This window comes from Pleurodeles waltl, chromosome 8, assembly GCF_031143425.1.
Source record: "Pleurodeles waltl isolate 20211129_DDA chromosome 8, aPleWal1.hap1.20221129, whole genome shotgun sequence".
NCBI lineage: Eukaryota > Metazoa > Chordata > Amphibia > Caudata > Salamandridae > Pleurodeles > Pleurodeles waltl.
The window spans coordinates 188,703,207-188,729,318 of NC_090447.1; the positions used below are offsets into that span (position 1 = coordinate 188,703,207).

Sequence of the window (26,112 nt, forward strand, 5' to 3'; positions counted from 1 at the left end):
GTACCTCTAGAATCCCTATGATGTTGGAAAAAAAGGACGCAAATTTGGCGTGGGTAGCTTATGTGAACAAAAAGTTATGACGGCCTAAGCGCGAACTGCCCCAAATAGCCAAAAAAAGGCTTGGCACCTGAGGGGAAAAAGGCCTGGCAGCGAAGGGCTTAAGAAGAGAGTTGTGGTAACTTAGTAAAGAAAATGAAAAAAAAATGATTTCTATTTCACTCCATTCAGCTAACTATTCCAGTGACTTTTGTCAAGCAGGTTCTGTGGCTTAGTTGGTTAAAGTGCCTGTCTAGTAAACAGGAGATCCTGAGTTCAAACCTCAGCAGCACCTTGATATTTTTATTCTTAAATTACAGATCAGTTTCCTTAGATACTCTCTGAAGCAATTAAAAAATGAAAAATCTGAGTCATCTTACTAATAGACAGTTAATCTTAATATATTAAATAACATTCTGAGAATCTTCATGGTAACAGAAGCAATACTTTGAATGTCAAATGAAGAGTAAATCAAAAAGCAAGGTATATATGAACTAAAACCTTAGAGTTGAAGACAATTGTATTCCTCTAACAATTATTATTTGTAAACCACTCAAAAATGTAACCCACTTTTATAAGTACTTTTTAACTAAAATGTAGGTATTCTTGTTAAGTGATGGGGAATCCTTTTTTGTTCAACGGTTCACCACAGATAAAGAAGACTGCACTAAAGGCACTGAGGACAAGTCATTTCCACTAAGTCAGTTATTCAATATTTGTAAGATAAGTAGGTGCTGTTGTTTAGTGGTCAAAGCTCCTGTCTCATAACTAGGATGTCCTGTATTTAAATTCCAGCAACACTTTAGATTTAGTCCAAACTTTTAAAATTCAATTTCTTCAACTAAATGTTCAATAAAGTTTAAAAACAAGAGTAGTGTTTTGTTGACTTTAGAATGCTTGATCTCCAAATGAAATAAACACTTGGTGTTTTGCAGAATTTGAAAGCAATACCATAAATGAATAGGGGAAAAGAGAATGTCAAAGAAAAGGAAAGAGATGACAAATAAATTGAGAGTTCAATTTAACTAATTCATTTTACTCACAACACATAATTCAATATTCTATAAGTAGGGTAAGTCACTCATTAAGGAAGTATTCTTAAATAAGTTTGATCTTCTCACCTATAGAGTTTGACAACAGAGTTGTACCAACTTAGAAAAGAAAATTAAAAAACGAGATTTCTACCGCACTCCATTCTACTAGCAATTCCAGTAAACTTTGTCATGAAGGTGCTGTGGCTTAGTTGCTTAAACTACCCGTCTAGTAAACAGGAAATCCTGAGTTCAAATCTCCACAACACCTTGCTCTTTTTCATAGTTAAAAAAAAGATTATTTTCATTAGATGATCATTTGATATAATGTTAAAATGAAAAATTTGAGTCAGCTTACTATTGAACAGTTCATCTTAATACCAAATAAAATTCAGATTATTTTCGAGATGACAGAAGCAAGACTGTGAATGTAAAATGAAGGGTATATCACAGAGGAAGATAAATATAAAATGAAGCCCTAGAGTTGAAGAAGAAAAGTGATACAATCCTCTACAATAATAATTTGTGAACCACTGAAAAATGTAATCTACTTTTATGAGTACTTTTTAATGAAAACTTATGTACTCTTCTTAAGAGATGGGGAATTCTTTTATGTTTAACTTAATAACACAGATAAAAAAAAGACTCCACAGAAGGCATAGAGAAACAATAATGGCAACTAAGTCAGTTTTTCAATCTTTTTAAGACTAAGAGGTGCTGTGGCTTAGTGGTTAAAGCTCCTGTCTCGTAAACAGGAGATCCTCAATTCAAATCTCAGCAGCACCTCAGTTTTGCTCCAAATTTATAGAATGTAATTTCTTCAAGTAAATATTAAATGTAGTTTCAAAACAAGAGTAGTGGCCTGTTTTCTTTAGAATGCTTCATCTTAGAATGAAAAAAGCACTTGGTATTTTGCAGAATTTCAAAGCAATACATTGAATGAATAAGGGAAATGAGAATTATAACAAAGAGGAAAGAGAAGAAAATTCAATTTAGAGTTCAATTTAAGTAATGCATTTCACTCACAAGACATAATTCAATATTCTAAAAGAACGGTAAGCCACCTCTTAAGGAAGTATTTTTAAATAAATTTTGTATTCTCACCTACAGTGTTTAAGAAGAGAGTTGTGGGAACTTAGAAAAGAAAATGAAAAAAATGATTTCTATTTCACTCCATTCAGCTAACTATTCCAGTGACATTTGTCAAGAAGGTGCTGTGGCTTAGCTGGTTAAAGCGCCTGTCTAGTAAACAGGAAATCCTGAGTTCAAATCTCAGCAGCGCCTCAGTTTATCACCAAACTTAAAGGATTTAAGTTCTTCAAGTAAATATTAAATACAATTTCAAAACAAGATGTCAGAGTCACCAGATCCTCAGGGTCTGTGCACGTTCCCAACAAGTCCACCACTGAACAGCTCCACGACTCTGATAGATAAATCACAGAGACTGAGAGAGATTAGGAAGGGAACAGCTGGGAAGGAGACCTGTAGTAAAAAAAAGGTTAGAACACAGAATATGAAAATTATATCTCCAGAAATCAATACTAGACTATGATTCTAAGCCTAGTCACTCTGAAAACATGAACAATCTAAGAATTAAGTTTAAAATGACTAAGTTTCAAGATGGCCGGATACCTGTAGGGGAATCAAGATGAATTAAATGAAAACCTTTTTGTAAGGAAATGCCTCCTTGGCATGGTTACCCCCTGACTTTTTGCCTTTGCTGATGCTAAGTTTTGATTTGAAAGTGTGCTGAGGCCTGCTAACCAGGCCCCAGCACCAGTGTTCTTTCCCTAACCTGTACTTTTGTTTTCACAATTGGCACACCCTGGCATCCAGGTAAGTCCCTCGTAACTGGTACCCCTGGTACCAAGGGCCCTGATGCCAGGGAAGGTCTCTAAGGGATGCAGCATGTCTTTTGCCACCCTGGGGACCCCTCACTCAGCACAGACACACTGCTTGCCAGCTTGTGTGTGCTGGTGAGGACAAAACGAGTAAGTCGACATGGCCCTCCCCTCAGGGTGCCATGCCAACCTCACACTGCCTATGCAGTATAGATAAGTCACCCCTCTAGCAGGCCTTACAGCCCTAAGGCAGGGTGCACTATACCATAGGTAAGGGCACCAGTGCATGAGCACTGTGCCCCTACATTTGTCTAAGCAAAACCTTAGACATTGTAAGTGCAGGGTAGCCATAAGAGTAGATGGTCTGGGAGTCTGTCAAACACGAACTCCACAGCACCATAATGGCTACACTGAAAACTAGGAAGTTTGGTATCAAACCTCTCAGCACAATAAATGCACACTGATTCCAGTGTACATTTTATTGTAACATACACCCCAGAGGGCACCTTAGAGGTGCCCCCTAAAACCTTAACCAACTACCCGTGTAGGCTGACTGGTTTTAGCAGCCTGCCACACTCGAGATGTGGAATCACATTTTACAGTTCTTAGGTATGCTATGCCTGGTGACCCCTGTGATACACAATGACAATCTCTGCACAGGCCTATCATTAAATAAAGAGGCCTACAAATGTAATTTGCTACTGCTAGGAATGCATTATGTTGCAAGGCTTGCTCTCTGAACAGCCATCATGAAATATCATCGTCATTGCATGCTAGCTGAAGCAATCTCCCTTCTGGAAAGTACCAGTCTGAGTACGTAATGTTCTCAAGTTCTGTCACAAGATGGACCATGTGATATTAGGCACGTAGGCCACCTTGTGTAAAATCCTTTTCTATGCTTTTTGTTACTATATATGGTATGATAGGAAAAACTACCTTCAGACATAATGGAGAAATAGCCATACGTCAATCATACGTCAATGACAAAGAACCAATAATACGTTGAATTATGTTTGTGGTTTAATACTATAAAAGATCATGGATTACTTCCTTGTATTGGGCTGTTCGTGTACACTAGTACAGAGCATCCTCCATGTACATGTCTTTCTATTTCTATCTCTAATAAATTCTTTATGTTTATCTAGAAGAGCTGGCTAACGGTCGTTTATATCTGGATGGGTGTTGAATAATTAGGCTTCTACAGAGACATGTTGCTGGCCACATGGGGAGAGTGCCTTTGTCACTCTGTGGCTAGTAACAAAGCCTGCACTGGGTGGAGATGCTTATCACCTCCCCCTTGCAGGAGCTGTAACACCTGGCGGTGAGCCTCAAAGGCTCACCTCCTTTGTTACAGCACCACAGGGCATTCCAGCTAGTGGAGTTGCCCGCCCCCTCCGGCCACGGCCCCACTTTTGGCGGCAAGGCCAGAGGAGATAATGAAAAAAACAAGGAGGAGTCACTGACCAGTCAGGACAGCCCCTAAGGCAACCTGAGCTGAAGTGACTCTGACTTTTAGGAATCCTCCATCTTGCAGATGGAGGATCCCCCCAATAGGGATAGGAATGTGACCCCCTCCCCTTGGGAGGAGGCACAAAGAGGGTGTAGCCACCCTCAGGGCTAGTAGCCATTGGCTACTGCCCTCCCTGACCTAAACACACCCCTACATTCTGTATTTAGGGGCTCCCCTGAACCTAGGAACTCAGATTCCTGCAACCTAAGAAGAAGAGGACTGCTAAGCTGAAAAACCCTGCAGAGAAGACGGAGACACCAACTGCTTTGGCCCCAGCTCTACCGGCCTGTCTCCCCACTTTCAAAGACACTGCTCCAGCGACGCTTTCCCCAGGGACCAGCGACCCCTGAATCCTCAGAGGACTGGCCTGCTCTAGAAGGACCAAGAAACTCCCGAGAACAGCGGCCCTGTTCATCCAAGACTGCAACTTTGTTTCCAAAGAAGCAACTTCAAGACAACTGCGTTTCCCGCCGGAAGCGTGAGACTTGCTACTCTGCACCCGACACCCCCGGCTCGACTTGTGGAGAACAAACACTTCAGGGAGGACTCCCCGGCGACTACGAGACCGTGAGTAGCCAGAGTTGCCCCCACAGCGGCACCTGCAGAGGGAATCCCGAGGCTCCCCCTGACCGCGACTGCCTGACTCCCAGATCCCGATGCCTGGAAAAGACTCTGCACCCGCAGCCCCCAGGACCTGAAAGATCGGATCTCCAGTGCAGGAGTGACTCCCAGGAGGCCCTCTCCCTTGCCCAGGTGGTGGTTACCCCGAGGAGCCCCCCCCTTACCGCCTGCATCGCTGAAGAGACCCCTTGGTCTCCCATTGATTTACATTGGAAACCCGACGTGTGTTTGCACACTGCACCCGGCCGCCCCGTGTTGCTGAGGGTGTACTTTCTGTGCTGACTTGTGTCCCCCCCGGTGCCCTACAAAACCCCCCTGGTCTGCCCTCCGAAGACGCGGGTACTTACCTGCTGGCAGACTGGAACCGGGGCACCCACTTCTCCATTGAAGCCTATGCGTTTTGGGCACCACTTTGAACTCTGCACCTGACCGGCCCTGAGCTGCTGGTGTGGTAACTTTGGGGTTGCTCTGAACCCCCAACGGTGGGCTACCTTGGACCCAAACTTGAACCCCGTAGGTGGTTTACTTACCTACAAAAACTAACAAATACTTACCTACCCCAGGAACTGTTGAAAATTGCACTGTGTCTAGTTTTAAAATAGCTATATGTGATTTATTTGAAAAGTATATATGCTATTGTGATTATTCAAAGTTCCTAAAGTACTTACCTGCAATACCTTTCATTTGAAGTATTACATGTAAAATTTGAACCTGTGGTTCTTAAAATAAACTAAGAAAATATATTTTTCTATACAAAAACCTATTGGCCTGGAATTGTCTCTGAGTGTGTGTTCCTCATTTATTGCCTGTGTGTGTACAACAAATTCTTAACACTACTCCTTTGATAAGCCTACTGCTCGACCACACTACCACAAAATAGAGCATTAGTATTATCTCTTTTTGCCACTATCTTACCTCCAAGGGGAACCCTTGGACTCTGTGTATACTATTCCTTACTTTGAAATAGTGCATACAGAGCCAACTTCCTACACTTTTTATTCAAGTACTTTCCTTTACATGAGAATCATAAAAACATTCTGACTAAATTTTAAACCAGTCAAATAAATCCTGTTTTGAGAATGTATACTAGGACCATACAATATTGCATCTAGAAACTCTGGCCTTCTGTGTACTCTTAAAATGTTTCAACACAAATTGCACATATTGCATATATATATATATATATATATATATACATATATATATATATATATATATAGTAAACACCATAAAAGGATTGCGCACCATGAATAACACTATATGGATTCAGGAAACAAATCACATAACTTGTCAACTCGAATATTACATAATAAATATCTTAGAATAGTGGCATACAATAAACAACATGAAATAAACTCGAGGAGAGAATCGTGCGTCTTGCCGATTCGAGTGTCACTATGTAAAATACCAAGAAATAGTAGCACGCAATGAATATCAAAGTCAAATCATCATTAATCGAATCGCGCGTCTTGCCGATTCGTAAAACACGATGTAAATGTCAAGAAATAACAGCTCACAATAAATAACAAGATCAAAGTACAATGAAACGAATCGCGCTTCTTTTGCCGATTCTTAAGCCACCATGTAAATGTCAAGAAATGGTAGCGCGCAATGAACAACAAAGTTAAATCCTCATGAAACGAGTTGCGCATCTTGCCAATTCGTAAAACATCATGTAAATGTCAAGAAATAGTAGCACGCAATGGACAACAATGTTTAAACACCATAAAACGAATCGCGCATCTTGCCGATTCTTAAGCCACCATGCCAATGTCAAGAAATGGTAGCACGCAATGAATAACAAAGTCAAACCTTTATGAAACCAATCGCGCATCTTGCCTATTTGTAAACTACCATATAAATGTCAAGAAATGGTAGCGCGCAAGTAATCTGTTACTCATTTAAGAATTGAACCAAGAATATGAAAATTCTCAATAACGGTGTTGGGACAGTCCAACCACTGTCTTACCGCCTGGAACAATGACCACCATTGAAGGATGAAGGGCAGAAGACTGCAAGATCCAAATAGGCCACCGGGACAGGAGCTCAGGAAAAAGCTGCTGCTCTGCACCGAGACCTCTGAATAGTGAGCACTGGGAGTTGGGCTGGCTCTCTTTTATAGAGTCTTGGCCCAGCCTCAGAACCACGCCCAGGAATGTTGCAGGGAAAGTCTCCGGAAGGCGCTGGAAAGGAGCCACACCCTAACACACTCTGAAAACATGCAGCAATACATTGCAAAGGAACAGTATTTGTAAACATATTAAAAATACGTTTTCAGGATTGAACACTGCAATGCAAAAGGTTAAACCACAACATATCAGCACAATGCATAAATTACGTTGTTTTGAGAGTGCTGGGTTTTTGCGTTTTTGTCGCCAATAGAGCGCGTACTGCTCTGGTGTTGACACAAGAGTAGTGTCCTGTTCACATTAGAATGCTTCATCTCATAATGAAAAAAGCACTTGGTATTTTGCAGAATTTCAAAGCAATACAATGAATGAATAAGAGAAATGAGAATTATAACAAAGAGGAAAGAGAAGAAAATTCAATTTAGAATTCAATTTAAGTAATGCATTTCACTCACAAGACATAATTTAATATTCTAAAACAGTAGTAAGCCACCTCTTAAGGAAGTATTTTTAAATAAATTTAGTGTACTCACCTATAGTGTTTAGAAGAGAGTTGTGGTAACTTAGAAAAGAAAATGAAAAAAAAAATGATTTCTATTTCACTCCATTCAGCTAACTATTCCAGTGATTTTGGTCAAGCAGGTGCTGTGGCTTAGATGGTTAAAGTGCTTGTCTAATAAACAGGAGATTGTGAGTTCAGATCTCAGCGACACCTTGATATTTTTATTCTTAAATTACAGATCAGTTTCCTTAGACACTCTCTGATACAATTAAAAAATGAAAAATCTGAGTCATCTTACTAATAGACAGTTCATCTTAATATTAAATAAAATTCAGAGATTTTTCATGGTAACAGAAGCAATACTTTGAATGTAAAATGAAGAGTAAATCAAATAGCAAGGTATATATGAACTAAAACCTTAGAGTTGTAGACAATTGATGTATTCCTCTACAATTATTATTTGTAAACCACTCAAAAATGTAATCCACTTTTATAAGTACTTTTTAACTAAAATGTAGGTATTCTTGTTAAGTGATGGGGAATCCTTTTTTGTGCAATGTTTCACCACAGATAAAGAAGACTGCACTAAAGGCACTGAGGACAAGTCATCTCCACTGAGTCAGTAGTTCAATATTTGTAAGATAAGTAGGTGCTGTTGTTTAGTGGTCAAAGCTCCTGTCTCATAACTAGGATGTCCTGTGTTTAAATTCCAGCAACACTTTAGATTTAGTCCAAACTTTTAAAATTCAATTTCTTCAAGTAAACGTTCAATAAAGTTTAAAAACAAGAGTAGTGTTCTGTTGACTTTAGAATGCTTGATCTCCAAATGAAACAAACACTTGGTGTTTTGCAGAATTCGAAAGTAATACCATAAATGAATAGGCAAAAAGAGAATGTCAAAGAAAAGGAAAGAGACGACAAATAAATTAAGAGTTCAATTTAACTAATGCATTTCACTCACAACACATAATTCAATATTCTATAAGTAGGGTAAGTCACTCATTAAGGAAGTATTCTTAAATAAATTTGATCTTGTCACCTATAGTTTGACAACAGAGTTGTATCAACTTAGAAAAAAAAATAAAAAAAAGAGATTTCTACTGCACTCCATTCTACTAGCAATTCCAGTAAACTTTGCTATGAAGGTGCTGTGGCTTAGTTTCTTTGAATGCCCGTCTAATAAACAGGAGATCCTGAGTTCAAATCTCCACAACAAATCGCTCCTTTTCATAGTTAAATAACAGATTATTTTCATTAGATGATCCTTTGATATAATGTTAAAATGAAAAATTTGAGTCAACTTACTATTGAGCAGTTCATCTTAATACTAAATGAAATTCCGAGTATTTTCGAGATGACAGAAGCAAGACTGTGAACGTAAAATGAAGGGTATATCAAAGAGGAATATAAATATAAAATAAAGCACTAGAGTTGAAGAAGACAAGTGATACCATCCTCTACAATAATAATTTGTGAACCACTGAAAAATGTAATCTACTTTTATGAGTACTTTTTAACAAAAACGTAGGTACTCTTCTTAAGTGATGGGGAATTCTTTTATGTTTAACGTAATAACACAGATAAAAAAAGACTCCTCAGAAGGCATTGAAAAGCAATAATGGCAACTAAGTAAGTTATTCAATCGTTTTAAGAGGAAGAGGTGCTGTGGCGTAGTGGTTAAAGCGCCTGTCTCGTAAACAGGAAATCCTGAGTTCAAATCTCAACAACACCTCAGTTTTGCTCCAAACTTATAGAATTGAATTTTTTCAAGTAAATATTAAATACAGTTTCAAAACAACAGTAGTGTCCTGTTCACTTTAGAATGCTTCATCTCATAATGAAAAAAGCACTTGGTATTTTGCAGAATTTCAAAGCAATGCAATGAATGAAAAAGGGAAATGAAAATTATAACAAAGAGGAAAGAGAAGAAAATTCAATTTAGAGTTGAATTTTTGTAATGCATTTCACTCACAAGACATAATTCAATATTCTAAAAGAACGGTAAGCCACCTCTTAAGGAAGTATTTTTAAATACATTTAGTGTTCTCACCTATAGTGTTTAAGAAGAGAGTTGTGGGAACCTAGAAAAGAAAATGAAAAAAAAAAATGATTTCTATTTCACTCCATTCAGCTAACTATTCCAGTGCCATTTGTCAAGCGGGTGCTGTGGCTTAGTTGGTTAAAGCGCCTGTCTAGTAAACAGGAGATCCTGAGTTCAAATCTCAGCAACACCTTGATATTTTTATTCTTAAATTACAGATCAGTTTCCTTAGACACTCTCTGACACAATAAAAAAATGAAAAATCTGAGTCATCTTACTAATAGACAGTTCATTTTAATAGTAAATAAAATTCAGAGAATTTTCATGGTAACAGAAGCAATACTTTGAATGTAAAATGAAGAGTAAATCAAATAGCAAGGTATTTATGAACTAAAACCTTAGAGTTGAAGGCGATTTATGTATTCCTCTACAATTATTATTTGTAAACCACTCAAAAATGTAATCCACTTTTATAAGTACTTTTTAACTAAAATGTAGGTATTCTTGTTAAGTGATGGGGAATCCTTTTTTGTGCAACGTTTCACCACAGATAAAGAAGACTGCACTAAAGGTACTGATGACAAGTCATCTCCACTGAGTCAGTTGTTCAATATTTGTAAGATAAGTAGGTGCTGTTGTTTAGTGGTCAAAGCTCCTGTCTCATAACTAGGATTTCCTGTGTTTAAATTCCAGCAACACTTTAGATTTAGTCCAAAATTTTAAAAGCCAATTTCTTCAAGGAAACGTTCAATAAAGTTTAAAAACAAGAGTAGTGTTCTGTTGACTTTAGAATGCTTGATCTCCAAATGAAACAAACACGTGGTGTTTTGCAGAATTCAAAAGTAATACCATAAATGAATAGGGGAAAAGAGAATGTCAAAGAAAAGGAAAGAGACGACAAATAAATTAAGAGTTCAATTTAACTAATGCATTTTACTCACAACACATAATTCAATATTCTATAAGTAGGGTAAGTCACTCATTAAGGAAGTATTCTTAAATAAATTTGATCTTCTCACCTATAGAGTTTGACAACAGAGTTGTATGAACTTAGAAAAGAAAATTAAAAAACGAGATTTCTACTGCACTCCATTCTACTAGCAATTTCAGTAAACATTGCTATGAAGGTGCTGTCGCTTAGTTGCTTTGAATGCCCGTCTAATAAACAGGAGCCTCTGAGTTCAAATCTCCAGAACAACTCGCTCCTTTTCATAGTTAAATAACAGATTATTTTCATTAGATGATCCTTTGATATAATGTTAAAATGAAATATTTGAGTCAACTTACTATGAGGAGTTCATCTTAATACTAAATAAAATTCTGAGTATTTTCGAGATGACAGAACAAGACTGTGAACGTAAAATGAAGGGTATATCAAAGAGGAAGATAAATACAAAATAAAGCACTAGAGTTGAAGAAGAAAAGTGATACAATCCTTTACAATAATAATTTGTGAACCACTGAAAAATGTAATCTACTTTTATGAGTACTTTTTAACAAAAACTTAGGTACTCTTCTTAAGTGATGGGGAATTCTTTTATGTTTAACGTAATAACACAGATAAAAAAAGACTCCACAGAAGGCATTGAAAAGCAATAATGGCAACTAAGTCAGTTATTCAATCATTTTAAGAGTAAAAGGTGCTGTGGCTTAGTGGTTAAAGCGCCTGTCTTGTAAACAGGAAATCCTGAGTTCAAATCTCAGCAACAACTCAGTTTTGCTCCAAACTTATAGAATTGAATTTTTTCAAGTAAATATTAAATACAGTTTCAAAACAACAGTAGTGTCCTGTTCACTTTAGAATGCTTCATCTCATAATGAAAAAAGCACTTGGTATTTTGCAGAATTTCAAAGCAATGCAATGAATGAAAAAGGGAAATGAAAATTATAACAAAGAGGAAAGAGAAGAAAATTCAATTTAGAGTTGAATTTTTGTAATGCATTTCACTCACAAGACATAATTCAATATTCTAAAAGAACGGTAAGCCACCTCTTAAGGAAGTATTTTTAAATAAATTTAGTGTTCTCACCTATAGTGTTTAAGAAGAGAGTTGTGGGAACCTAGAAAAGAAAATGAAAAAAAAAAATTATATTTCACTCCATTCAGCTAACTATTCCAGTGCCATTTGTCAAGCGGGTGCTGTGGCTTAGCTGGTTAAAGCGCCTGTCTAGTAAACAGGAGATCCTGAGTTCAAATCTCAGCAGCACCTTGATATTTTTATTCTTAAATTACAGATCAGTTTCCTTAGACACTCTCTGACACAATAAAAAAATGAAAAATCTGAGTCATCTTACTAATAGACAGTTCATTTTAATAGTAAATAAAATTCAGAGAATTTTCATGGTAACAGAAGCAATACTTTGAATGTAAAATGAAGAGTAAATCAAATAGCAAGGTATTTATGAACTAAAACCTTAGAGTTGAAGACGATTTATGTATTCCTCTACAATTATTATTTGTAAACCACTCAAAAATGTAATCCACTTTTATAAGTACTTTTTAACTAAAATGTAGGTATTCTTGTTAAGTGATGGGGAATCCTTTTTTGTGCAACGTTTCACCACAGATAAAGAAGACTGCACTTAAGGTACTGATGACAAGTCATCTCCACTGAGTCAGTTGTTCAATATTTGTAAGATAAGTAGGTGCTGTTGTTTAGTGGTCAAAGCTCCTGTCTCATAACTAGGATTTCCTGTGTTTAAATTCCAGCAACACTTTAGATTTAGTCCAAAATTTTAAAAGCCAATTTCTTCAAGGAAACATTCAATAAAGTTTAAAAACAAGAGTAGTGTTCTGTTGACTTTAGAATGCTTGATCTCCAAATGAAACAAACACGTGGTGTTTTGCAGAATTCAAAAGTAATACCATAAATGAATAGGGGAAAAGAGAATGTCAAAGAAAAGGAAAGAGACGACAAATAAATTAAGAGTTCAATTTAACTAATGCATTTTACTCACAACACATAATTCAATATTCTATAAGTAGGGTAAGTCACTCATTAAGGAAGTATTCTTAAATAAATTTGATCTTCTCACCTATAGAGTTTGACAACAGAGTTGTATCAACTTAGAAAAGAAAATTAAAAAACGAGATTTCTACTGCACTCCATTCTACTAGCAATTTCAGTAAACATTGCTATGAAGGTGCTGTCGCTTAGTTGCTTTGAATGCCCGTCTAATAAACAGGAGCCTCTGAGTTCAAATCTCCAGAACAACTCGCTCCTTTTCATAGTTAAATAACAGATTATTTTCATTAGATGATCCTTTGATATAATGTTAAAATGAAATATTTGAGTCAACTTACTATGAGGAGTTCATCTTAATACTAAATAAAATTCTGAGTATTTTCGAGATGACAGAAGCAAGACTGTGAACGTAAAATGAAGGGTATATCAAAGAGGAAGATAAATACAAAATAAAGCACTAGAGTTGAAGAAGAAAAGTGATACAATCCTTTACAATAATAATTTGTGAACCACTGAAAAATGTAATCTACTTTTATGAGTACTTTTTAACAAAAACTTAGGTACTCTTCTTAAGTGATGGGGAATTCTTTTATGTTTAACGTAATAACACAGATAAAAAAAGACTCCACAGAAGGCATTGAAAAGCAATAATGGCAACTAAGTCAGTTATTCAATCATTTTAAGAGTAAAAGGTGCTGTGGCTTAGTGGTTAAAGCGCCTATCTCGTAAACAGGAAATCCTGAGTTCAAATCTCAGCAACAGCTCAGTTTTGCTCCAAACTTATAGAATTGAATTTTTCAAGTAAATATTAAATACAGTTTCAAAACAAGAGTAGTGTCCTGTTCACTTTAGAATGCTTCATCTCATAATGAAAAAAGCACTTGGTATTTTGCAGAATTTCAAGCAATGCAATGAATGAATAAGGGAAATGAAAATTATAACAAAGAGGAAAGAGAAGAAAATTCTATTTAGAGTTGAACTTTTGTAATGCATTTCACTCACAAGACATAATTCAATATTCTAAAAGAACTGTAAGCCACCTCGTAAGGAAGTATTTTAAAATAAATTTAGTGTTCTGAACCTATAGTGTTTAAGAAGAGAGTTGTGGGAACTTAGAAAAGAAAATGAAAAAAAAAAAATTATATTTCACTCCATTCAGCTAACTATTCCAGTGACATTTGTCAAGTAGGTGCTGTGGCTTAGATGGTTAAAGCGCCTGTGTAGTAAACAGGAGATCCTGAGTTCAGATCTCAGCAGCACCTTGATTTTTTTATTCTTAAATTACAGATCAGTTCCCTTAGATTCTCTCTGATGCAATTAAAAAATGAAAAATCTAAGTCATCTTACTAATAGACAGTTCATCTTAATATTAAATATAATTCAGAGAATTTTCATGGTAACAGAAGCAATACTTTGAATGTAAAATGAAGAATAAATCAAATAGCAAGGTATATATGAACTAAAACCTTACAGTTGAAGACAATTGATGTATTCCTCTACAATTATTATTTGTAAACCACTCAAAAATGTAATCCACTTTTATAAGTACTTTTTAACTAAAACGTAGGTATTCTTGTTAAGTGATGAGGAATCCCTTTTTGTTCAACGTTTCACCACAGATAAAGAAGACTGCACTAAAGGCACTGAGGACAAGTAATCTCCACTAAGTGAGTTATTCAATATTTGTAAGATAAGTAGGTGCTGTTGTTTAGTGGTCAAAGCTCCAGTCTCATAACTAGGATGTCCTGTGTTTAAATTCCAGCAACACTTTAGATTTAGTCCAAACTTTTAAAATTCAATTTCTTCAAGTAAACGTTCAATAAAGTTTAAAAACAAGAGTAGTGTTCTGTTGACTTTAGAATGCTTGATCTCCAAATGAAACAAACACTTGGTGTTTTGCAGAATTCGAATGTAATACAATAAATGAATAGGGAAAAAAAGAATGTCAAAGAAAAGGAAAGAGACAACAAATAAATTAAGAGTTCAATTTCAGTAATGCATTTTACTCACAACACATAATTCAATCTTCTATAAGTAGTGTAAGTCACTCATTAAGGAAGTATTCTTAAATAAATTTGATCTTCTCACCTATAGAGTTTGACAACAGAGTTGTATCAACTTAGAAAATGAAATTTAAAAAAACAGATTTCCACTGCACTCTATTCTACTAGCAATTTCAGTAAACTTTGTCATGAAGGTGCTGTGGCTTAGTTGCTTAACGTGCCTGTCTAGTAAACAGGAGATTCTGAGTTCAAATCTCCACAACACCTTGCTCTTTTTCATAGTTTAATAACAGATTATTTTAATTAGATGATCCTTTGATATAATGTTAAAATGAATAATTTGAGACACCTTACTATTGAACGGTTCATCTTAATACTAAATAAAATTCCGAGTATTTTCGAGATAACAGACGCAGGACTGTGAATGGAAAATGAAGGGTATATCAAAGAGGAAGATGAATATAAAATAAAGCGCTAGAGTTGAAGAAGAAAAGTGATACAATCCTCTTCAATAATAATTTGTGAGCCACTGAAAAATATAGTCTACTTTTATGAATACTTTTTAACTAAATCTTAGGTACTCTTCTTAAATGATGGGGAATTGTTTTATGTTTAACGTAATAACACAGATAAAATAAGACTCCACAGAAGGTATTGAAAAGCAATAATGGCAACTAAGTCAGTTATTCAATCATTTTAAGAGTAAGAGGTGCTGTGGCTTAGTGGTTAAAGCGCCTGTCTTGTGAACAGGAAATCTTCAGTTCAAATCTCAGTAGCACCTCAGTTTTGCTCCAAACTTATAGAATTGAATTTTTTCAAGTAAATATTAAATACAGTTTCAAAACAAGAGTAGTGTCCTGTTCACTTTAGAATGCTCCATCTCATAATGAAAAAAGCACTTGGTATTTTGCAGAATTTCAAAGCAATACAATGAATGAATAAGGGAAAAGAGAATTATAACAAAGAGGAAAGAGAAGAAAATTCAATTTAGAGTTACATTTTTGTAATGCATTTCACTCACAAGACATAATTCAATATTCTAAAAGAACGGTAAGCCACCTCTTAAGGAAGTATTTTTAAATAAATTTAGTGTTCTCACCTATAGTGTTTAAGAAGAGAGTTGTGGGAACCTAGAAGAGAAAATGAAAAAAAAAATGATTTCTATTTCACTCCATTCAGCTAACTATTCCAGTGACGTTTGTCAAGCAGGTGCTGTGGCTTAGATTGTTAAAGCACCTGTCTAGTAAACAGGAGATCCTGAGTTCAAATCTAAGCAGCTCCTTGATATTTTTATTCTTAAATTACAGATCAGTTTCCTTGGATACTCTCTGATACAATAAAATAAAAAAATATATCTGAGTCATCTTACTAATAGACAGTTCATCTTAATATTAAATAAAATTCAGAGAATTTTCATGGTAACAGAAGCAAAACTTTGAATGTAAAATGAAGAGTAAATCAAATAGCAAGGTATATATGAACTAAAACCTTAGAGTTGAAGACAACTTATGTATTCCTCTACAATTATTATTTGTAAACCACTCAAAAATGTAATCTACTTTTATAAGTACTTGTTAACTAAAATGTAGGTATTCTTGTTAAGTGATGGGGAATCCTTTTTTGTTCAACGTTTCACCACAGATAAAGAAGACTGCACTAAAGGCACTGAGGACAAGTCCTCTCCACTAAGTCAGTTATTCAATATTTGTAAGATAAGTAGGTGCTGTTGTTTAGTGGTCAAAGCTCCTGTCTCATAACTAGAATGTCCTGTGTTTAAATTCCAGCAACAATTTAGATTTAGTCCAAACTTTTAAAATTCAATTTCTTCAAGTAAACGTTCAATAAAGTTTAAAAACAAGAGTAGTGTTCTGTTGACTTTAGAATGCTTGATCTCCAAATGAAACAAACACTTGGTGTTTTGCAGAATTCGAAAGTAATACCATAAATGAATAGGGGAAAAGAGAATGTCAAAGAAAAGGAGAGAGACGACAAATAAATTAAGAGTTCAATTTAACCAATGCATTTTACTCAAAACACATAATTACATCTTCTATAAGTAGGGTAAGTCACTCATTAAGGAAGTATTCTTAAATAAATTTGATCTTCTCACCTATAGCGTTTGACAACAGAGTTGTATCAACTTAGAAAAGAAAAGAAAAAAAAACAGATTTCTACTGCACTCCATTCTACTAGCAATTGCAGTAAACTTTGTCATGAAAGTTCTCTGGCTTAGTTCCTTTGACTGCCCGTCTAATAAACAGGCGATCCTGAGTTCAAATCTCCACAACACAGTGCTCTTTTTCATAGTTAAATAACAGATTATTTTCATTAGATGATCCTTTGATATAATGTTAAAATGACAAATTTGAGTAACTTACTATTGAACAGTTCATCTTAATACTAAATAAAATTCCGAGTATTTTCGAGATGACAGAAGCAAGACTGTGAATGTAAAATGAAGGGTATATCAAAGAGGAAGATAAATATAAAATAAAGTGCTAGAGTTGAAGAAGAAAAGTGATACAATCCTCTGCAATAATAATTTGTGAGCCACTGAAAAATGTACTCTACTTTTATGAATACTTTTTAACTAAGTCTTCGGTACTCTTCTTAAGTGATGGGGAATTCTTTTATGTTTAACGTAATAACACAGTTAAAAAAAGACTCCACAGAAGGTATTGAAAAGTAATAATGGCAACTAAGTCAGTTATTCAATCATTTTAGACGTAAGAGGTGCTGTGGCTTAGTGGTTAAAGCGCTTGTCTCGTAAACAGGAAATCCTGAGTTCAAATCTCAGCAGCACCTCAGTTTTGCTCCAAACTTATAGAATTGAATTTTTTCAAGTAAATATTAAATACAGTTTCAAAACAAGAGTAGTGTCCTGTTCACTTTAGAATGCTTCATCTCATAATGAAAAAAGCACTTGGTATTTTGCAGAATTTCAAAGCAATGCAATGAAAGAATAAGGGAAATGAGAAGCATAACAAAGAGGAAAGAGAAGAAAATTCAATTTAGAGTTGAATTTTTGTAATGCATTTCACTCACAAGACATAATTCAATATTCTAAAAGAACGGTAAGAAACCTCTTAAGGAAGAATTTTTAAATACATTCAATGTTCTCACCTATAGTGTTTAAGAAGAGAGTTGTGGGAACTTAGAAAAGAAAATGAAAAAAAAAATGATTTCTATTTCACTCCATTCAGCTAACTATTCCAGTGACGTTTGTCAAGCAGGTGCTGTGGCTTAGCTGGTTAAAGCGCCTGTCTAGTAAACGGGAGATCCTGAGTTCAAATCTCAGCAGCACCTTGATATTTTTATTCTTAAATTACAGATCAGTTTCCTTAAATACTCTCTGATACAATTAAAAAATGAAAAATCTGAGTCATCTTACTAATAGACAGTTCATCTTAATATTAAAGAAAATTAAGAGAATTTTCATGGTAACAGAAGCAAAACTTTGAATGTAAAATGAAGAGTAAATCAAATGGCAAGGTATATATGAACTGAAACCTTAGAGTTGAAGACAACTGATGTATTCCTCTTCAATTATTATTTGTAAACCACTCAAAAATGTAATCTACTTTTATGAGGACTTGTTAACTAAAATGTAGGTATTCTTGTTAAGTGATGGGGAATCCTTTTTTGTTCAACGTTTCACCACAGATAAAGAAGACTGCACTAAAGGCACTGAGGACAAGTCATCTCCACTAAGTCAGTTATTCAATATTTGTAAGATAAGTAGGTGCTGTTGTTTAGTGGTCAAAGCTCCTGTCTCATAACTAGGATGTCCTGTGTTTAAATTCCAGCAACAATTTAGATTTAGTCCAATCTTTTAAAATTCAATTTCTTCAAGTAAACGTTCAATAAAGTTTAAAAACAAGAGTAGTGTTCTGTTGACTTTAGAATGCTTGATCTCCAAATGAAACAAAGACTTGGTGTTTTGCAGAATTCGAAAGTAATACCATAAATGAATAGGGGAAAAGAGAATGTCAAAGAAAAGGAAAGAGATGACAAATAAATTAAGAGTTCAATTTAACCAATGCATTTTACTCACAACACATAATTCAATCTTCTATAAGTTGGGTAAGTCACTCATTAAGGAAATATTCTTAAATAAATTTGATCTTCTCACCTATAGAGTTTGACAACAGAGTTGTATCAACTTAGAAAATAAAATTAAAAAAAACAGATTTCTACTGCACCCCATTCTACTAGCAATTGCAGTAAACATTGTCATGAAAGTTCTCTGGCTTAGATGCTTTGACTGCCCGTCTAATAAACAGGAGATCCTGAATTCAAATCTCCACAACACCGTGCTCTTTTTCATAGTTAAATAACAGATTATTTTCATTAGATGATCCTTTGATATAATGTTAAAATGAAAAATTTGAGTAACTTACTATTGAACAGTTCATCTTAATACTAAATAAAATTCCGAGTATTTTCGAGATGACAGAAGCAAGACTGTGAATGTAAAATGAAGGGTATATCAAAGAGGAAGATAAATATAAAATAAAGTGCTAGAGTTGAAGAAGAAAAGTGATACAATCCTCTGCAATAATAATTTGTGAGCCACTGAAAAATGTAGTCTACTTTTATGAATACTTTTAAACTAAATCTTAGGTACTCTTCTTAAGTGATGGGGAATTCTTTTATGTTGAACGTAATAACACAGATAAAAAAAGACTCCACAGAAGGTATTGAAAAGCAATAATGGCAACTAAGTCAGTTATTCAATCATTTTAGGAGTAAGCGGTGCTGTGGCTTAGTGGTTAATGCACCTGTCTCATCAACAGGAAATCCCGAGTTCAAATCTCAGCAGCACCTCAGTTCTGCTCCAAACTTATAGAATTGAATTTTTTCAAGTAAATATTAAATACGGTTTTAAAACATGAGTAGTGTCCTGTTCACTTTAGAATGCTTCATCTCATAATGAAAAAAGCACTTGGTATTTTGCAGAATTTCAAAGCAATGCAATGAATGAATAAGGGAAATGAGAATTATAACAAAGAGGAAAGAGAAGAAAATTCAATTTAGAGTTGAATTTTTGTAATGCATTTCACTCACAAGACATAATTCAATATTCTAAAAGAACGGTAAGCCACCTCTTAAGGAAGAATTTTTAAACACATTTAGTGTTCTCACCTATAGTGTTTAAGAAGAGAGTTGTGGGAACTTAGAAAAGAAAATGAAAAAAAAAATGATTTCTATTTCACTCCATTCAGCTAACTATTCCAGGGATGTTTGTCAAGCAGGTGCTGTGGCTTAGCTGGTTAAAGCGCCTGTCTAGTAAATAGGAGATCCTGAGTTCAAATCTCAGCAGCACCTTGATATTTTTATTCTTAAATTACAGATCAGTTTCCTTAGATACTCTCTGATACAATTAAAAAATGAAAGATCTGAGTCATCTTACTAATAGACAGTTCATCTTAATATTAAATAAAATTCAGAGAATTTTCATGGTAACAGAAGCAAAACTTTGAATGTAAAATGAAGAGTAAATCAAATAGCAAGGTATATATGAACTAAAACCTTAGAGTTGAAGACAACTGATGTATTCCTCTACAATTATTATTTTTAAACCACTCAAAAATGTAATCTACTTTTATGAGTACTTGTTAACTAAAATGTAGGTATTCTTGTTAAGTGATGGGGAATCCTTTTTTGTTCAACGTTTCACCACAGATAAAGAAGACTGCACTAAAGGCACTGAGGACAAGTCATCTCCACTAAGTCAGTTATTCAATATTTGTAAGATAAATAGGTGGTGTTGTTTAGTGGTCAAAGCTCCTGTCTCATAACTAGGATGTCCTGTGTTTAAATTCCAGCAACAATTTAGATTTAGTCCAAACTTTTAATATTCAATTTCTTCAAGTAAACGTTCAATAAAGTTTAGAAACAAGAGTAGTGTTCTGTTGACTTTAGAATGCTTGATCTCCAAATGAAACAAACACTTGGTGTTTTGCAGAATTCGAAAGTAATACCATAAATGAATAGGGAAAAAGAGAATGTCAAAGAAAAGGAAAGAGACGACAAATAAATTAAGAGTTCAATTTAACCAATGCATTTTACTCACAACACATAATTCAATCTTCTATAAGTAGGGTAAGTCACGCATTAAGGAAGTATTCTTAAATAAATTTGATCTTCTCACCTATAGAGTTTGACAACAGAGTTGTATCAACTTAGAAAAGAAAATAAAAAAAACAGATTTCTACTGCACTCCATTCTACTAGCAATTGCAGTAAACTTTGTTATGAAAGTTCTCTGGCTTAGTTGCTTTGACTGCCCGTCTAATAAACAGGAGATCCTGAGTTCAAATCTCCACAACACCGTGTTCTTTTTCATAGTTAAATAACAGATTATTTTCATTAGATGATCCTTTGATATAATGTTAAAATGAAAAATTTGAGTAACTTACTATTGAACAGTTCATCTTAATACTAAATAAAATTCAGAGTATTTTTGAGATGACAGAAGCAAGACTGTGAATGTAAAATGAAGAGTATATCAAAGAGGAAGATAAATATAAAATAAAGTGCTAGAGTTGAAGAAGAAAAGTGATACAATCCTCTACAATAATAATTTGTGAGCCACTGAAAAATGTAGTCTACTTTTTTGAATACTTTTTAACTAAATCTTAGGTCCTCTTCTTAAGTGATGGGGAATTCTTTTATGTTTAACGTAATAACACAGATAAAAAAAGACTCCACAGAAGGTATTGAAAAGCAATAATGGCAACTAAGTCAGTTATTCAATCACTTTAGGAGTAAGAGGTGCTGTTGCTTAGTGGTTAAAGCACCTGTCTCGTAAACAGGAAATCTTCAGTTCAAATCTCAGCAACACCTCAGTTTTGCTCCAAACTTATAGAATTGAATTTTTTCAAGTAAATATTAAATACAGTTTCAAAACAAGAGTAGTGTCCTGTTCAACTTAGAATGCTTCATCTCATAATGAAAAAAGCACTTGGTATTTTGCAGAAATTCAAAGCAATGCAATGAATGAATAAGGGAAATGAGAATTATAACAAAGAGGAAAGAGAAGAAAATTCAATTTAGAGTTGAATTTTTGTAATGCATTTCACTCACAAGACATAATTCAATATTCTAAAAGAACGGTAAGCCACCTCTTAAGGAAGAATTTTTAAACACATTTAGTGTTCTCACCTATAGTGTTTAAGAAGAGAGTTGTGGGAACTTAGAAAAGAAAATGAAAAAAAAAATGATTTCTATTTCACTCCATTCAGCTAACTATTCCAGGGATGTTTGTCAAGCAGGTGCTGTGGCTTAGCTGGTTAAAGTGCCTGTCTAGTAAACAGGAGATCCTGAGTTCAAATCTCAGCAGCACATTGATATTTATATTCTTAAATTACAGATCAGTTTCCTTAGATACTCTCTGATACAATTAAAAAATGAAAGATCTGAGTCATCTTACTAATAGACAGTTCATCTTAATATTAAATAAAATTCTGAGAATGTTCATGGTAACAGAAGCAAAACTTTGAATGTAAAATGAAGAGTAAATCAAATAGCAAGGTATATATGAACTAAAACCTTAGAGTTGAAGACAACTGATGTATTCCTCTACAATTATTATTTGTAAACCACTCAAAAATGTAATCTACTTTTATGAGTACTTGTTAACTAAAATGTAGGTATTCTTGTTAAGTGATGGGGAATCCTTTTTTGTTCAACGTTTCACCACAGATAAAGAAGACTGCACTAAAGGCACTGAGGACAAGTCATCTCCACTAAGTCAGTTATTCAATATTTGTAAGATAAGTAGGTGCTGTTGTTTAGTGGTCAAAGCTCCTGTCTCATAACTAGGATGTCCTGTGTTTAAATTCCAGCAACAATTTAGATTTAGTCCAAACATTTAAAATTCAATTTCTTCAAGTAAACGTTCAATAAAGTTTAAAAACAAGAGTAGTGTTCTGTTGACTTTAGAATGCTTGATCTCCAAATGAAACAAACACTTGGTGTTTTGCAGAATTCGAAAGTAATACCATAAATGAATAGGGGAAAAGAGAATGTCAAAGAAAAGGAAAGAGACGACAAATAAATTAAGAGTTCAATTTAACCAATGCATTTTACTCACAACACATAATTCAATCTTCTATAAGTAGGGTAAGTCACGCATTAAGGAAGTATTCTTAAATAAATTTGATCTTCTCACCTATAGAGTTTGACAACAGAGTTGTATCAACTTAGAAAATATAATTAAAAAAAACAGATTTCTACTGCACTCCATTCTACTAGCAATTGCAGTAAACTTTGTCATGAAAGTTCTCTGGCTTAGTTGCTTTGTCTGCCCGTCTAATAAACAGGAGATCCTGAGTTCAAATATTCACAACACCGTACTCTTTTTCATAGTTAAATAACAGATTATTTTCATTAGATGATCCTTTGATATAATGTTAAAATGAACAATTTGAGTAACTTACTATTCAACAGTTCATCTTAATACTCAATAAAATTCAGAGTATTTTCGAGATGACAGAAGCAAGACTGTGAATGTAAAATGAAGGGTATATCAAAGAGGAAGATAAATATAAAATAAAAAGCTAGAGTTGAAGAAGAAAAGTGATACAATCCTCTACAATAATAATTTGTGAGCCACTAAAAAATGTAGTCTACTTTTATGAATACTTTTTAACTAAATCTTAGGTACTCTTCTTAAGTGATGGGGAATTCTTTTATGTTTAACGTAATAACACAGATAAAAAAAGACTCCACAGAAGGTATTGAAAAGCAATAATGGCAAGTAAGTCAGTTATTCAATCACTTTAGGAGTAAGAATTGCTGTTGCTTAGTGGTTAAAGCGCCTGTCTCGTAAACAGGAAATCTTGAGTTCAAATCTCAGCAGCACCTCAGTTTTGCTCCAAACTTATAGAATTGAATTTTTTCAAGTAAATATTAGTTACAGTTTCAAAACAAGAGTAGTGTCCTGTTCAATTTAGAATGCTTCATCTCATAATGAAAAAAGCACTTGGTATTTTGCAGAATTTCAAAGCAATGCAATGAATGAATAAGGGAAATGAGAATTATAACAAAGAGGAAAGAGAAGAAAATTCAATTTAGAGTTAAATTTTTGTAATGCATTTCACTCACAAGACATAATTCAATATTCTAAAAGAACGGTAAGCCACCTCTTAAGGAAGAATTTTTAAACACATTTAGTGTTCTCACCTATAGTGTTTAAGAAGAGAGTTGTGGGAACTTAGAAAAGAAAATGAAAAAAAAAAAGATTTCTATTTCACTCCATTCAGCTAACTATTCCAGGGGTGTTTGTCAAGCAGGTGTTGTGGCTTAGCTGGTTAAAGCGCCTGTCTAGTAAACAGGAGATCCTGAGTTCAAATCTCAGCAGCACCTTGATATTTTTATTCTTAAATTACAGATCAGTTTCCTTAGATACTCTCTGATACAATTAAAACATGAAAGATCTGAGTCATCTTACTAATAGACAGTTCATCTTAATATTAAATAAAATTCAGAGAATTTTCATGGTAACAGAAGCAAAACTTTGAATGTAAAATGAAGAGTAAATCAAATAGCAAGATATATATGAACTAAAACCTTAGAGTTGAAGACAACTGATGTATTCCTCTACAATTATTATTTGTAAACCACTCAAAAATGTAATCTACTTTTATGAGTACTTGTTAACTAAAACGTAGGTATTCTTGTTAAGTGATGGGGAATCCTTTTTTGTTCAACGTTTCACCACAGATAAAGAAGACTGCACTAAAGGCACTGAGCACAAGTCATCTCCACTAAGTCAGTTATTCAATATTTGTAAGATAAGTAGGTGCTGTTGTTTAGTGGTCAAAGCTCCTGTCTCATAACTAGAATGTCCTGTGTTTAATTTCCAGCAACAATTTAGATTTAGTCCAAACTTTTAAAATTCAATTTCTTCAAGTAAACGTTCAATAAAGTTTAAAAACAAGAGTAGTGTTCTGTTGACTTTAGAATGCTTGATCTCCAAATGAAACAAACACTTGGTGTTTTGCAGAATTCGAAAGTAATAACATAAATGAATAGGGGAAAAGAGAATGTCAAAGAAAAGGAAAGAGACGACAAATAAATTAAGAGTTCAATTTAACCAATGCATTTTACTCAAAACACATAATTCAATCTTCTATAAGTAGGGTAAGTCACTCATTAAGGAAGTATTCTTACATAAATTTGATCTTCTCACCTATAGAGTTTGACAACAGAGTTGTATCAACTTAGAAAAAAAAAAAAAAAAATCTACTGCACTCCATTCTACTAGCAATTGCAGTAAACTTTGTCATGAAAGTTCTCTGGCTTAGTTGCTTTGACTGCCCGTCTAATAAACAGGAGATCCTGAATTCAAATCTCCACAACACCATGCTCTTTTGCATAGTTAAATAACAGATTATTTTCATTAGATGATCCTTTTATATAATGTTAAAATGACAAATTTGACTAACTTACTATTGAACAGTTCATCTTAATACTAAATAAAATTCCGAGTATTTTCGAGATGACAGAAGCAAGACTGTGAATGTAAAATGAAGGGTATATCAAAGAGGAAGATAAATATAAAAGAAAGTGCTAGAGTTGAAGAAGAAAAGTGATACAATCCTCTACAATAATAATTTGTGAGCCACTGAAAAATGTAGTCTACTTTTATGAATACTTTTTAACTAAATCTTAGGTACTCTTCTTAAGTGATGGGGAATTCTTTTATGTTTAACGTAATAACACAGATAAAAAAAGACTCCACAGAAGGTATTGAAAAGCAATAATGGTAACTAAGTCAGTTATTCAATCATTTTAAGAGTAAGAGGGGCTGTGGCTTAGTGGTTAAAGTGCCTGTCTTGTAAACAGGAAATCCTGAGTTCAAATATCAGCAACACCTCAGTTTTTCTCCAAACTTATAGAATTTAATTTTTTTAAGTAAATATTAAATACAGTTTCAAAACAAGAGTAGTGTCCTGTTCACTTTAGAAGGCTTCATCTCATAATGAAAAAAGCACTTGGTATTTTGCAGAATTTCAAAGCAATGCAATGAATGAATAAGGGAAATGAGAATTATAACAAAGATGAAAGAGAAGAAAATTCAATTTAGAGTTGAATTTTTGTAATGCATTTCACTCACAAGACATAATTCAATATTCTAAAAGAACGGTAAGCCACCTCTTAAGGAAGAATTTTTAAATAAATTTAGTGTTCTCACCTATAGTGTTTAAGAAGAGAGTTGTGGGAACTTAGAAAAGAAAATGAAAAAAAAATTGATTTCTATTTCACTGCATTCAGCTAACTATTCCAGTGATGTTTGTCAAGCAGGTGCTGTGGCTTTGTTGGTTAAAGCGCCTGTCTAGTAAACAGGAGATCCTGAGTTCAAATCTCAGCAGCACCTTAATATTTGTATTCTTAAATTACAGATCAGTTTCCTTAGATACTCTC

General features: G+C 34.2%; 13 non-coding genes across 13 annotated transcripts; all 13 read left to right on the forward strand.

Moving 5' to 3' along the window:
• Positions 1 to 257: 257 nt before the first annotated feature.
• Positions 258 to 331, forward strand: TRNAT-AGU (transfer RNA threonine (anticodon AGU)). The gene has a single exon. It is a non-coding gene; the product is annotated as a tRNA-Thr (tRNA).
• Positions 332 to 1,780: 1,449 nt separating this feature from the next.
• Positions 1,781 to 1,853, forward strand: TRNAT-CGU (transfer RNA threonine (anticodon CGU)). Its single transcript has one exon. It is a non-coding gene; the product is annotated as a tRNA-Thr (tRNA).
• A 424-nt stretch (positions 1,854 to 2,277) lies between these two features.
• TRNAT-AGU (transfer RNA threonine (anticodon AGU)) lies at positions 2,278 to 2,351 on the forward strand. The gene has a single exon. It is a non-coding gene; the product is annotated as a tRNA-Thr (tRNA).
• Positions 2,352 to 9,830: 7,479 nt separating this feature from the next.
• Positions 9,831 to 9,904, forward strand: TRNAT-AGU (transfer RNA threonine (anticodon AGU)). The gene has a single exon. It is a non-coding gene; the product is annotated as a tRNA-Thr (tRNA).
• Positions 9,905 to 11,350: 1,446 nt separating this feature from the next.
• Positions 11,351 to 11,423, forward strand: TRNAT-UGU (transfer RNA threonine (anticodon UGU)). The gene has a single exon. It is a non-coding gene; the product is annotated as a tRNA-Thr (tRNA).
• A 424-nt stretch (positions 11,424 to 11,847) lies between these two features.
• On the forward strand, positions 11,848 to 11,921 carry TRNAT-AGU (transfer RNA threonine (anticodon AGU)). Its single transcript has one exon. It is a non-coding gene; the product is annotated as a tRNA-Thr (tRNA).
• A 1,944-nt stretch (positions 11,922 to 13,865) lies between these two features.
• On the forward strand, positions 13,866 to 13,939 carry TRNAT-AGU (transfer RNA threonine (anticodon AGU)). The gene has a single exon. It is a non-coding gene; the product is annotated as a tRNA-Thr (tRNA).
• Positions 13,940 to 17,412: 3,473 nt separating this feature from the next.
• Positions 17,413 to 17,485, forward strand: TRNAT-CGU (transfer RNA threonine (anticodon CGU)). The gene has a single exon. It is a non-coding gene; the product is annotated as a tRNA-Thr (tRNA).
• A 427-nt stretch (positions 17,486 to 17,912) lies between these two features.
• TRNAT-AGU (transfer RNA threonine (anticodon AGU)) lies at positions 17,913 to 17,986 on the forward strand. The gene has a single exon. It is a non-coding gene; the product is annotated as a tRNA-Thr (tRNA).
• A 1,948-nt stretch (positions 17,987 to 19,934) lies between these two features.
• On the forward strand, positions 19,935 to 20,008 carry TRNAT-AGU (transfer RNA threonine (anticodon AGU)). Its single transcript has one exon. It is a non-coding gene; the product is annotated as a tRNA-Thr (tRNA).
• A 1,947-nt stretch (positions 20,009 to 21,955) lies between these two features.
• Positions 21,956 to 22,029, forward strand: TRNAT-AGU (transfer RNA threonine (anticodon AGU)). The gene has a single exon. It is a non-coding gene; the product is annotated as a tRNA-Thr (tRNA).
• A 1,948-nt stretch (positions 22,030 to 23,977) lies between these two features.
• On the forward strand, positions 23,978 to 24,051 carry TRNAT-AGU (transfer RNA threonine (anticodon AGU)). The gene has a single exon. It is a non-coding gene; the product is annotated as a tRNA-Thr (tRNA).
• A 1,940-nt stretch (positions 24,052 to 25,991) lies between these two features.
• Positions 25,992 to 26,065, forward strand: TRNAT-AGU (transfer RNA threonine (anticodon AGU)). The gene has a single exon. It is a non-coding gene; the product is annotated as a tRNA-Thr (tRNA).
• Positions 26,066 to 26,112: the final 47 nt, after the last annotated feature.